This window comes from Salvia miltiorrhiza, chromosome 3 (assembly GCF_028751815.1).
Source record: "Salvia miltiorrhiza cultivar Shanhuang (shh) chromosome 3, IMPLAD_Smil_shh, whole genome shotgun sequence".
Lineage (NCBI taxonomy): Eukaryota > Viridiplantae > Streptophyta > Magnoliopsida > Lamiales > Lamiaceae > Salvia > Salvia miltiorrhiza.
The window spans coordinates 24,751,813-24,765,989 of record NC_080389.1 but is presented as its reverse complement, the minus strand read 5'-3'; the positions used below and the strand labels follow the sequence as shown (position 1 = coordinate 24,765,989).

The 14,177-nt window shown below is 44.2% G+C and overlaps 1 long non-coding RNA gene across 2 annotated transcripts; it reads right to left on the bottom strand.

The window, feature by feature from the left end:
• Positions 1-10,401: 10,401 nt before the first annotated feature.
• LOC131015708 (uncharacterized) lies at positions 10,402-13,691 on the bottom strand. 2 transcript variants are annotated; one of them, XR_009098672.1, is made up of 3 exons: positions 13,555-13,691; positions 11,196-11,259; positions 10,402-10,597 (listed from the first exon to the last, which is right to left on the bottom strand). It is a non-coding gene; the product is annotated as an uncharacterized LOC131015708 (long non-coding RNA). The 2 variants fall into 2 exon arrangements; XR_009098673.1 differs by having other exon boundaries at positions 13,568-13,643.
• Positions 13,692-14,177: the final 486 nt, after the last annotated feature.

Below are 14,177 nucleotides of genomic sequence, written 5' to 3'. Positions count from 1 at the left end.
CCCGGGGGGTGCAACCAACTTTCGTGGCTTACGATTGAACAGTGACACCCTGCGCGGAGCATGGAAGACCCTGGGGGTGCAACCAACTTTCGTGGCTTACGGTTGAACAGTAACCCTCTGCGCGGAGCATGGAAGACCCGGGGGGTGCAACCAACTTTTGCGGCTTACGATTGAATAGTAACCCCCTGCACGGAGCATGGAAGACCCTGGGGGTGCAACCAACTTTCGTGGCTTACGGTTGAACAGTAATCCCCTGCACGGAGCATGGAAGACCCTGGGGGTGCAACCAACTTTCGTGGCTTACGGTTGAACAGCAACCTTCTGCGCGGAGCATGGAAGACCCTGGGGATGCAACCAACTTTCGCGGCTTACGATTGAACAGTAACCCTCTGCGCGGAGCATGGAAGACCCTGGGGGTGCAACCAACTTTCGCGGCTTACGATTGAACAGTAACCCTCTGCGCGGAGCATGGAAGACCCTAGGGGTGCAACCAACTTTTGCGGCTTACGATTGAACAGTAACCCTCTGCGCGGAGCATGGAAGACCCTGGGGGTGCAACCAACTTTCGCGGCTTACGATAGCAATGAATCTTCTGATCTGCCCTTGGAGCTTGCTTTTTCCTTGACTTGCTGAGAAGCAATTCCGCATTCCGTTTCTCTGCGCGGAGCATGGAAGGGGGTGCAACCAACTTTCGCGGCTTACGATAGCAATGAATCCTCTGCTTTGTCCTTGGTGCTTGCCTTTCTCTTAAATTGCTTAGGTAACAGTTTTTGAATTTGTTTTTCCCTTGATTCGTTAAGCAGCCATTTTGAATTTGTTAATTAGGGACTATGGGTATACACCCTACTCCCCCTTCTGGTGACATGTGCAATGCTCTGCATGAACATGTTAAGTAGAGTATGGAATATGAAAAGCGATAATTAAAGTGAAAGAGACGACACCAGGGAATTCCCTAGAACCACGTATCTGATTTTATTGATATCATGGCCCCGAACCTCGTTAAAACCCATGTGGGGAAAAAGAGTATTCGGTCTACAATTTGTCGTGTCATCTAAGCAACATTACACGTAGAACTTTTTCAAAGTATTGATGTTCCATGGTCTAGGAAGAGCTCTGCCGTCTGGATCCAACAGAATGTACGCTCCGCCGCCCAGGACCTCGGTGATGATGAAGGGGCCCTCCCAATTGGGTTCAAATTTGCCCACTGGCTTCAGTGCGTCGGCTCTCTTGAGAACTAGGTCGCCCTTGGTTAGCTTCCGAGCTCTGACCCTCTTGTCGTATCCGGCCTTGATGATGCTTTTGTACTTCGTTGCTCTGATCTGAGCTTCGTCCCTCTGTGCCTCCACCAGATCGAGCTCTGTTCTTCGGAGTTCGGAATTGTGTTTTATATCGTAGGTAGTGATGCGATATGACTCCAGTCTGGCCTCCGTTGGTATTACGGCATTGGATCCGTATACCAGGGTGAAAGGCGCCTCTCCGGTTGCTGTCTTTGGGCTAGTTCGGTAGGCCCAAAGGACGGTATCCAACTCCTCGACCCATTTCCCTCTGCTCTGATTCAGCCATTTTTTGATGCCTTCGTAAATTGATCTGTTTGCTAGCTCCACTTGCCCATTCGCTTGAGGATGAGCTACGGATACGAAACGCTGGGTGATGTCCATTCTGTCACAGAAATCCGCAATTCGTTGTCCTGTAAACTGGGTTCCATTGTCCGACACAATGATCCTTGGGACGCCAAATCTTCAACATATGTTCCGCCAAATGAATCGCTCCACGGTCACCTCGTCGATCTTCCCCACGGCTTCGGCCTCGACCCATTTAGAGAAATAATCCACTGCCACTATGAGGAAACACTTGTCCCAGGTGCCGTGGGCAACTTCCCAACGATATCTATGCCCCACTTGTCAAAGGGGCATGCAGCATACATGACGCCCATGGTTTCTCCCGGGACGTTGATTCTCCCAGCATGTCTCTGGCAAGCCTCACATTTGCGGATGAACTCTCTGGCATCTTTGTTGATGTTAGGCCAGTAGAACCCTGCCCGAATGGTTTTTCGTACGAGATCACGGAATCCCGTGTGACCACCACAGCAACCTGCATGAATTTCTTTTAAAGCAAAATTAGCCTCCTCTAGAGATAAACATTTTAACAGGGGTTGGGTAAAAGATCGCTTGTAGAGTTGATCATTGATTAAACAGTAATTCTCATAGCGAGTCCTCTGATTGGATTCGTTGCTCAAGCGTTCCCCTGTCTTAAGAAAGTGTATGATTGGGGCCCGCCAGTCATCCCTGATTTCCACTGAGAAAACCTGTGAAGTCCCCATTTCTCTGGTATCACAGAGCAATATGATCTCGGCATTCCATGTCTGTTCTACTGCACTGGCCATGCGCGCCAGTAAGTCTGCCTTTGTGTTCTCCTCCCGGGAAATCTGTTCGATTTTGAACTCCATGAATTTTTGTTTCATTTCGTTGATTTTGCAGTGGTATGCTTTCATCCGCTGGTCCTTGACATGATAAGCCCCCGACAGTTGTTGAGCCACTAACTGGGAATCGGTTCTGATGATAACGCATTCAGCCTTTAGCTCTGACAGAATATGCGCTCCTCTGACCACAGCTTCATACTCGGCTTCGTTGTTGGACAACCGGCAAGTGAACTTGATAGCAAATTGATATATCCCATATCCTGGTGAGATGATGTACACCCCAATTCCACACCCTTCCTTTGTAACTGACCCATCAACAAAGGCGATCCAAAATTCTTGCATAGGACGGCGAGTGGTTTTTTGAATGAAATCCGCCAGAGCTTGTGCTTTGATTGCCGTTCGCGGCTCATACTCCACATCGTACTCCCCCAGCTCCACGGCCCACTTGACCATTCTCCCTGATAAATCCGGTCGTCCCAACACTTGCCTGAAAGGTAGAGCAGTGCTCACCACTACCCAATGTGATAAGAAATAAGGCCTCAACTTCCGGGCTGTGACCATGACTGCCAGAGCAGCCTTTTCAATCTCAGTGTAATTTAACTCGGGGCCCTAGATAATTCTGTTGACAAAGTAGATTGGCCTCTGGTGATTTTCCTCTTCTCGAATAAGCACAGAGCTAACCGATTCTTCTCCCATCGCGATGTATAGATACAACGTTTCTCCCGGGACTGGCTTGGTTAGAGTTGGGAGCTTTGCCAAATATGTTTTGAGATCCTCAAATGCCGCTCGACATTCCGTTGTCCATAGAAATTTGGTCCCTTTCCTTAAGATTTTGAAGAACTGCATGCTGCGCTCTGCCGATCGCGAGATAAACCTGCTCAGAGCAGTGATACGCCCGTTCAGAGTCTGTACTTCCTTTATCCCTCTGGGTGGTGTCATTTCCATGATAGCCTTAACTTTCTCTGTATTGACTTCGATTCCTGCGGGAGTGACTTTATAGCCCAAGAAATTCCCTGTGGTGACTCCAAAAGTGCACTTTGCTGGGTTCAGCATGAGCCGATTATTTCTGATGACTGTGAAGACCTCCTCCAGGTCAGAGACATGATCCTCCACTCTGACACTCCGCACCAACATGTCGTCAACATACACGGATATGTTCTTCGAAAGTTGCTCTTTAAAGATTTTCTCCATCATTCTTTGGTACGTGGCCCCTGCATTCTTTAACCCGAATGGCATGCTCTTCCAACCATAGACCCCACAACAGACGGTGAAAGCCGTTTTGGCGATGTCCCCTCTGTGCATCTTCACTTGGTGGTAGCCCTGGTACGCATCCATCATTGACAAGAGCGCACAACCAGAAGTAGAGTCAACTAACTGATCAATCCTCGGCAGAGGATAGTGGTCCTTTGGGCAAGCAGCATTCAAATCTCTATAGTCCACACACATCCGCCAAGTGTTCGTCTTTTTTGCTACCATCACAGCATTTGATATCCACTCTGGATATTGGACTTCCTCAATATGCCCGGCATCCAATAGCCCTTGAACCTGTTCCCTGATCGCGGCGTCTTTCTCGGCACCAAAATGCCTTGTTCTCTGTTTTACTGGCTTAACCTTCGGATCCACATTAAGGCAATGTTCCGCCAACCCTCTATCTATTCCCTTCAAATCGGCTGTGCTAAAGGCAAACACATCCGCGTTTCTTCGGAGGCAATTGGTCAGTTCTTCTGTAGTTTGCTCATCCATGGAAGACCCTATCTTGGTCTGAAAGCCCTCTCGCCCGGGGAACAACTCTATCATATTACACACGTCACTGGTAGAGACCAGAGCGGTCTTCTCTGTACTGTCCCGGTCCTTTAATAACCCTGCCAGTTCCTGCCTCTCTTCTGCCGGGGCATTTACTTCGCCCACTTTCCCCTTCTTCCGTGCATCTGGTCCCTCTGTTAATCTTTCCCTTTTTTGCCCCGAGGAGTGTGTAAGCATTTGTACATGGCAAGCTTTCGATGCCCTTTGGTCACCCCAGACCTCGCCCACTCTTCCCCCTCCGATGGGAAATTTCATCTTTAGATGGAACATGGAGATTACTGCTCTGAACGCCGTCAAGGCGGGACGACCGAGTATCACATTGTAGGATGGTTTTGGCATATCCACTACCAAGAATCGCACTATCCTAGTTTTGCTGCTAGCAGCTACACTACCGAGAATTAACGGCAATTCCACGAAACCTAAAGGCATGACCATTTCTTCCCCGAATCCGAATAAAGGGGCGTTCGTTGGTTCAATATGGACTTCGACTCCCATGTTTTGGAGGCACTCTAGATATAAGATATTCACTTCGCTGCCCGAGTCTACAAAGATACGGTGAACAATGCAACCGGCTATGTCTGCCATGATAACCAGCGCGTCGTCATATGGATACATAAGCGTCCGCAGATCCTCTGCCCCGAAGCTGATGACCGGCTCCTCTGCCGCGCCCCTGACCTCCATCACCTGCTTGGGGTAGTACCCTGATTTTACTGCTCGCACAACTTGTTTCTTGGCTCTGTTGGACGTAGGCGTCCCATTTTCTCCACAAATCATGTGGACCTCCCTTCTGTACGGGAAAGGGGGTTCCCGTCCCTGTACCGCTCCCCTCCTGTTATCGTGGTTATCTTCCGGCCGACGGTCCCGATTATTCCCCTACTCTTGTCGTTGTTCATTCCTCTGTTCTGGCCTCTGATATCGGCCCTCATTCCCTCTGGCAATAAATTGATCCAGATTACCCGCACGCACCAAAAACTCCAGCTGGTGCTTGAGATGTGTGCAATGTTTGGTATGGTGCCCATAGGCGTTGTGATATACACACAATTTATTGTTAGGTCCTTGCTGTGGCTGCCCATCTCTGTAAGTCCCAGGCGCCCTGAAAAACGGTTGATTCTTGATCAAATGGAAGATCTCCTCCTGTGGTTTATTCAAGGGGGTATACTCGTCGAAACGAGTGACTTCATTCACGGTGCGCTGTTGGCGGGGTGGTCCCTCTACTTGGGGAGGAGGTACTCTCGGGGGTAACCCTCTAAAAGGGGCCCTATCCTGGTGTCGTTGCCTCTCTGGTGCTTCCTCGGCTCTTTTAGCCTTATGTTTGTCATTTTCAGCCTTTCGTGCCATCCTGGCATCCTCCAACTGCAAATACCCCGGTAGTCTAGACATGATGTCGTCGAAGTCCTTGGCCGGTCTGATTTGCAGCTCATCAAAGAAGAGCCCCGGCTTTAGCCCTCTGACGTAGGCACAATTCTTGATCTGGGATTCTGCCTCTGGCACCTCCAGAGCGGCGAGATTGAACCTGGCAATATACTCCCACAGTGTCTCATTCTGGTCCTATTTGATATCCATCAGGGAAAGAGCTGACTTCCCAACTCTTCGCGAGCTTGCGAACTGCCTCAGAAAACGCACTTGTAATTCCTCAAACGAACGAATGGAATTTGGGGCAAGCGTCCCAAACCACAACTGGGCGGGGCCAGTCAGCGTGGTGGAGAATATACGGCACTTGATGCCCTCAGTATACATGTGTAGAGTAACCAGTCTCTCAAACCGATTGAGGTGTACCTCTGGATCAGTGGTACCATCGTAGTCCAGAGAAATGGGTTTGTAGCTTCGCGGCAGAGTATCCGCTAGGATGTCATCGAAAAACGGACTGCGGTTGTTGATGGGGTGGAACCTTGACGTCTTAGCCCTCTTGTCCTCCTTATATCTCCCATGTTCCCTTCTTTCCTTCGGTGCATCATGGGCATGACGCTTGTGAACCTTGTGGTCACGCTTCCCAGAGGAGTACTCCTGCTCCCGTCTCTCTGACCGCCTGGTCTGTAGCGATTTCTCTGACCGGTGTGATTTCTCTGTCCGGTAAGACTTCTCTGCCCTGTGGGACTTCTCTGACCTCTGTGCCCTGTCGTCCCTCTCGGACTTCTCCCTTAGTGAGTTCTCCAGGTCCTCGAGCTGGTGTTTCAGTTGCGACACTTGGTTTTTCAGTCGTGCATTCTCCCTCGGCCTCTCCTCCTCGAATACGGGCGAGATGGATTGACTATCAGACTCATCAACCCCTCCCTTCTGACGACGCTATTAAGCCTGACTCGGCTCCCCTCTGGCCTTTTCTCCAATTCCCTATCAGCAAGAACCCTCTGTATTTCCCCAGGCATCACGGCCTGTTTGTTGACTATCGGGTTAATTGCCTCCAGAGCAGCAGGAGGTGGGGCCTCAGTGCCCTGTGGGTTGAGTCCTCCCAGCAGGGGAGTTGTGGCGGGGATAGTGGACAACATGGGAGTCCCCAAAGCCTGGCGCATGGTAGCGTAGTTGAGCAGGGCCATCATTTGCTCGGCCAGTCCAAAGTTCAGCGGTCCGCCACCAGACGTGGGGACCAAGCTTGGCACATCGGAGCCCGGTGTTACCAGAGCAAATCTCTGGACATTAACATTCTGCTCTGTCGGTGGAGTAGCTGAGATAGTGTGAAAGTCTGGCGGCATGGTGAAGGCAGTGCTGCCCTGCATGCCGTTGAACAGTGAAGTCGGCACCTCAGTAGTGTGAGCAGCGGAGTTAAGCCTAGCGTTGTCGAACTCCTTTTCCAGAGTGCGGTGAACGTCCGAAGAACCCATAGTACCTACACATAAACAATGTGAGAAAAATCCTGATAAAAAATGAAACGATCCACCTCTTGTGACCGAAATTCCCGAGATAAGAAATCCAGAGCACCGGCGCGAAGGCCGTCATAAATTCCCCCTCAAGATATCACTATACTCTAGGAAATAAACCCAGGGCATAGACCGAATGAACGGAGGACAAACGACAGAGATTTCCCCTTTGAATTCATATTAGGATCCAGCAAAAGAAACAGACTATCAGGAAACCCAAATTAAGAAATTCGAAGACAGACATAAACAAAGCAACAACCAAGAGATTTGTTAGCGAAACACGTTAGGTGCGGTAGAAAATGAAGATTACACGAGGAAACACGAGAATCACGACCCATAATTACCACGCGTATACATAAAATAACCGTAAATTCACGACGAAAAACCCTGGAAAGCAAAAACAGAGTGTCAACCAACAATTCACTGGTGCAATTCGTTAGATCCGTAAGGAAAACACAAATTATGCTAAGAAACACTGCAACAGCACACACTTATCTCGATCATGCGTAAAGTAATCATAAATTGACACTCGATCGTCAATCCCCACCCCCTTCCCATCATGCACATGCAGGAAAAAACACAGAAAGCACAGATCTCAAAAGCTTGTAGGTAGATCAGCCCGGGAAACACGATTATGGACTCGAATTCACTTGGGTAACCAGATTATCAGCTCGATCGGTGCCTGCGCACGCAAATCCGACCGTAATTATGGATCTGCATGCGCCGGCGAACAAAACTCACGTCCTAGCCCATTTTTCCCACAGACGGCGCCAGATGGTGAAACATGACCGAGTGGGTGTAGATTTAATCGATGAATTATGGTAAAGCGATGAACTATACCTAGTGTTACTTGAAGATCGTAAGAGAAAAGTAAGGTTGAAAGCTTGAGAGAAAAACTGTTGTTGTATTGCAATAGTGAAGATAGCGTAACCTTACAAAGAGCACGTAGGCAACTATTTATAGATTACACGTAAAGGGTAAAATGGTACATTCATCGCTGGAGCATGCGCCTTGCGTGGTCAGGGGCATAATAGTAAAATTGCCCTTACGCGGGAGATTTTCCCGCATCTCTGGTGATTCCTCTGGCGAAGACCGTTCCTCTGGCGAGAGCGGCTTCTCTAGCGTAGGTCGTTCCTCTGATGAGGTCCATCCCTCTGACTTCTCTGCAAGGCCCGTTCCTCTGTCAAAGGTGGTTCCTCTGGCAAAGGATCTAGTTCAATTAGAACCTAATCAGATACAGAGTGTTCTTGCGAACAACCTGCTCTGATACCAATTGTTAGGTCCGGAGGGTCTCGAATAGGTGTATGGGGGGAGGGGGAATACACCTATGGGCTATTTTTCTTTTCCTCAAAGTGAGGGATCTCCAGATAGAGATCTAAAACGAAACTTTACACGCAAATAGTGACGCCTGTTAACTGAAAACAGTTTTGACCAAACAGGGTTGACGACTGATACTGAAAGCTCTTCAGTAAGGAGTTATCAGTTAAGTTACTGGAACTTAACTGATGCACGTAAGGGCTTCAGTCGAGTTTGCTAAAACAGAGATGATTACACTCTTCCTGACTATCAAAAGATAGATCAGTCAGACTGATATCATACGCAGTGGAAATTAAACTTAGTTTCGCAATAGCCTCGGTTGAGCACGTTGTTGGTCTTAGGTTTCTCTTTGCAGTTATTCAGGATTCAGTTTATCAATTGAAATAACACAAGTAGAAAAGTAACACTGAAAGCTGTAAACAACACAGAGACTTTTACGTGGTTCGAAAAAACCCTTTCCTACATCCACGATCAGTTGATCAGACCAACAATCCACTTCGCAAGTGCTTAACAGGTGCACTGCAAACCAAACCGTGTGCTTGCCGAGTGCACACAACCGTACCACTGAATAAACCACTTCTTCAGTACCCACACTTCACTCGTGTCGAATTTCTCTTGCTTAGCACAACCCGCGCTAAGACTCTCAGAGTCAGAGTACCTTCCTGAACTCCGAATCACTCAAACACTCTAATCTTACTTCCTGAAAGGAGGTTTGAACGGGTGTCAACTATACTGCAAAGAACAAGTTCATTGGAGCAAGTTTGACCTTGGCTTCTGGGTAAACAGAGATTTGCCTAAGGTCTAAGAGAATGTATGTAATCAGCAGTGACTAATTTTGGCTTTGGAATTCTCTTCTTCGATTTAAGCTTTAGGCTGAGTAGCGATTTTGGCAGAGCTTCAGCTCAGCTTATGTCGTTGAATCGGTGAAGATTGAAGTGATCCTTGAGCGCTATTTATAGGAGAACTCTTAAATAGATTCGTTGGCGTAGAACGTCCTCAAGATTTCTTCCGTTGGCGAGAATTTGGGCTGAGGCTTCAATCTTCGAGGTTCCTTGTTTGGTGGAAACGGCTCTCTTGAGGGACAGGAGATGTGACGTCTCTGATAAAGTAGCCACCAAATAGGAATGACCTCTGCCGAGATAAGGAGATCCTGAGATCTCTGCATTTAATGCGGCTGTACTTTTGTGAGTACGTGGCTTCCTTTGAACGTTGGAAGATCAGTCCGAGGAAGAATGTTTAACTGATACTTGACTTTAGTATCAGTCCGCTGAGTCCACGCGGCACGCATTAAGTAATCAGTTCCAAACTGATTCTTCAACTGATACTTCAGTTGGTATCTTCAGTATTCAGTCTTCAGTCCTTCGTCCTTCAGTCTTCAGTCATCAGAACCACAAGCTAAACTAGAAACGAACTCTAACACTTGAGTTCAAAACAGTTCTAGTCTATTACAATTAAGACCTATGCATTTTGGTATCATCAAAACAAGGATTAGGATATTCCACAAGGTTCCCAACACCTAGGACCTAGAAGTCACCTAAGCGCGAGCTCCCAGAGCTGCCTTAGCGCGGGCATTAAGTGGGTGAAAATTTTAGATGTCGCCTAAAGTCCGAGCTCCCAAAGCTGGCTTAGCGCGGGCAGCTGCCTACACCGGGTCCCAATGCTGGTAGTAGCACGAGCACTTAGGACATAGAAGTAACCTAAGCGAGAGCTCACAGAGCTGCCTTAGCACGGGCGTAAAAAGGGTTAAAATTGTAATGCCACCTAAGTCCGAGCTCCCAGAGCTAGCTTAGCGCGAGCGTCAAGAGGATCAGAATTTTAAATATCGCCTAAGTCTAATGTCACAGCCCGCTACCCTTAATGACGATTTAGCCGGGATTATGACTTGGGATGAGAATTAATGAGTGGGAACAGATATGGACAATTACTTAACATTAAAGTATATGTAATGTCACTCATAGATAAAATGCTAGGATCATATATGATCATTTGGATACTTATAACACATACACATAAAGGAGAACTGATTAAGGTGGGTTACTCAATAACACGTGTAACAATTTCATAACATAGAGTTATCCTAATCAAAGTGTTTTGCAGCGGAAAACGTGTGAGATATACATATGAAGATGTATACTCAAGGTTACATTTCTTGAAATGATCAAAGGAACACCCGCTCAACACCATTCCATTCCATCAGCTGCTCAACCTGCACATTTAGAAATACATGCAGGGCTGAGTATAAAAATACTCAGTGGACATATGTCGAAAATACAACATGCATACATATATAAATTGAACTGCCATAACAGTAACACACAGGGGTTTTCTTGAAAGTCCTGCGCTTACTAAAACATTTCTTTCATTTTCATAAGATTGGCCGGCCGACCCATTTTCCTTCATATGATCCATATCTGTTCCTTTCTGTCACGCGCCGGGAATGAGGCCTCCTTACCACGGACGCCAAGACCGGTCGCAAGTGACTCGCGGTCTCCATAAGTGTACACGTTAACCCTAGCTAGCAACCTTTGTCTAGCATAGGATCCCAATTGGATTTCCTTTAAAGTTGGCGAACCAACACAGATAGGATACATACGTAAAACATAAACATTTTTGGCAGTCAATTATTTCATAAACATTTCATTTCATTTCATAAACATTTTTATTTTCATAAACATTTCATTTATCATTTTGGGCATAATAATAAACTGAAATTAACAGTTAAAATCATCTCATGCATATATTCGTATAAGAGGCCTACGACACGCAGGGGATCTCTATATACGTATAGTAAAAATAATGCCCACCTCAAACGTTCTTAAGCTAGCGTGGAGTCGCTTCTTCTTCGGCTTCACTTCCTGTCGCCCGGACCTTTATTGATGAAGAGTCGGTAAGTTCGTGAAGAAAATTGTCACAAGACAAAGTCTAATTCTACGTGCTTAGGGTATCTTTTGGTGTTTTAGGGTTCTAGCATCCATAAGTCGTTTCGATTAAAACAATCAAAAACCAACATAACATCGACTAACCACATAATATCACGTAACCACATAACAAACAAAATAAAAGAATCCAACATCCTTAAACTTAATATCATTTAGAAATTCACATGTTCACATAAAAGATAATAATCATGCACCGTCTTATAACATTCTATACATTTCATTTCCATGTAAATGAATACGAAATTCCATTATTCATTTATAAATGACTTAAATAAGCATTTTAAACTCCATTAAAATGGAATTGATTTAAAACATTTTAATCCTTTTAAAATCCATACCCATAAAGCCTTATCTCATGCTCTTATCTCATATTCTATCTCCTTACTCCACTCTATATAAATTCTCCACTCATCTCAAATCCTTAAGTTCAAGGATAGGTTTCAAGAAAATCATGGTTCTAAGTCTTGATTTATCTCTCATATAAGGCTCGTCTAATCTCATTCAAACACATAGGCAACACAATCACATAAGGCACATAAGAATCACAATCAAACATCATTAAAACATGCTCTGTTTTTACACTGATTCAACTTCAAAATTTAACCTGTTCTGACTCCGACACCTCCTGGACTCGAGATTCATACCAAAAGAAAGGTCTTCGAGTCTAGTTTTATATAAAAAAAGTAGAGTCAAAAACTCCAAGTATTGTAGGAGATATGACTGTTTTACTACAGTCTACCATATTCGGCAGTTTTGAGCAATCGAAAACGTGGATTTTTCAAAAAATAGTAAATGTTGTTAAAATGGGCTCAAATTTGGTGGATATCTATCTAACACAATAAGGTTAATACCATAAAATTCTGGAAAGCTAGATCACACAGGAAGATACTGAAATGAATGACTCTTTCCCCTGCTCTCAGAAACTCTCGGTAGTAATGTGCAGTTTCGGTTTTGTATTTTATAAAAATAGTAAACGAAATCCAAATGACTTGAAATTTTACCGGTGTGCTTAAGACTCTCAAATATACTTACCATGAAATTTTCATGGTGTTTAGGTAACAAAAACCCCTCTAAAACAGTAGGTCAGTGCGTCATGAAAAACGACTCCGAAACATACACACAAGCAAACATGCTCAACTCAACATTTCTTCAAAGCAAACTCATCAAAGCTCATTTTAAGCACTGATAGCACTAAAAAACATTCAAGTACAACATAATACTCATAATACTCAATCTCGACTCTTTTCTTTCATCATAAACTCAAATCTCATGGAAAACGTTTCAACGAACGCATCAACAAATTCTCTTTTCATTTTCATGCTCGAAATTACTCAAATACTCAAACATGATCTTTTACACCATATAACTCATTATACACATATTTATTCTCTTTTTATCATGTAAACTAAACTCTAGTGAAAACTCATGTATCAACATAAATCTCTTAATAAAACATGACAAAAGTTTACAAAATGGTCATAGAGCAATTAAACTTCATTTTACCAAACATCACACTCACATCATACAAGAACTCAAAAACTCATACAAACTAAACTAAGTCAAAATTTTACTTAGCCAATAAAAGACTTAATCAAAGATAAAAAGACACTACTATCATGCTTAAAACATATATCTTAAGCCAAATCACTTAAATAACACATAGACCAAAAAGTCCTAATTTTTACTAAACTATAAACTCTTTGAAAATCTTATGGACACATATGAATCTTTAACCCATTCATAGATCTATCATTCTTAACCAATTTATCTCACATATAAACCATCAATTACAAATTAGAGCATAGATACACATATCCCTAATTTTATTAAACTAACTCATATCAACATCATCAATTGACCTCATATACTCAAATTACTCCATCAATCATCATCATATACATCTCATGGACTCATCTTCATCATCAATCCATCATTTTAATCATCAACTCACAATTTCCCAATTTTTGGGTAAACTAAACTCAATCGACTTTCACATCTCAAAGCATATACTTTCACAACACACATCAATCATCAACAAACACCACATAGATCTCATTTTTCACCCCAAATCAAAGAAAGAAAAAGAAAATTTTTGAAGGGTAAATACCCATTTTTTTCGAAAATTTTAAGAACAAGGGAGGGGTGATTTTCTTGCTTCAATCTTTCAAGAATACTCACATACAACATCATTCAAGCAAGATTTATGGAATACATGGTCACTTACCCAAATTTCTTACCAAGATTCACACTTTCTCACTCTAGCTTTGAAGCTCTTCTTCAAGGATTCTCTTGAATATAAGTAGCTAGAATGTGTTTATGGAAGATTTAAGAGTGGATTGAGGTGTTTGGTAATATTTTTGGAAGCTCCGAAGGTCTTCTTCAATGGAGGAAAATGGAGGAAAGTGAGAGAAAGATGGAGGAGGTGTTGGTCGAAAATGATGAGTGAGGAGTGAGAGAGGATTTTGCAAGATTGTAAATGATCTTGTAATCTTAAGGAAATATTGGCAATTAATGCCTTGATCTCTCTCTCTCTCTAATCTCTACACTCTCTCTAATCTCTACTCTCTCAATCTCTACTCTCTCAATCTCTACACTTGGCAATTTGTGGTATTTAGTCACATGGTAGGGAAATTAAAATAATAAGGTGAGAAGGGTGATTAAATAATAACCATAATAATTATGGAAATATTACTCATTAATAAAATACCATAGCATAATTATTCATGTGACCAAATAAAATAATCATAGCACTAATATTAGTGCACTCACTCAATTATAATATTCCTCTCATAGGAAAAAAAAATTTAAAACAAAATATATGCTTGGAAATATTTTCATAAACCGGCA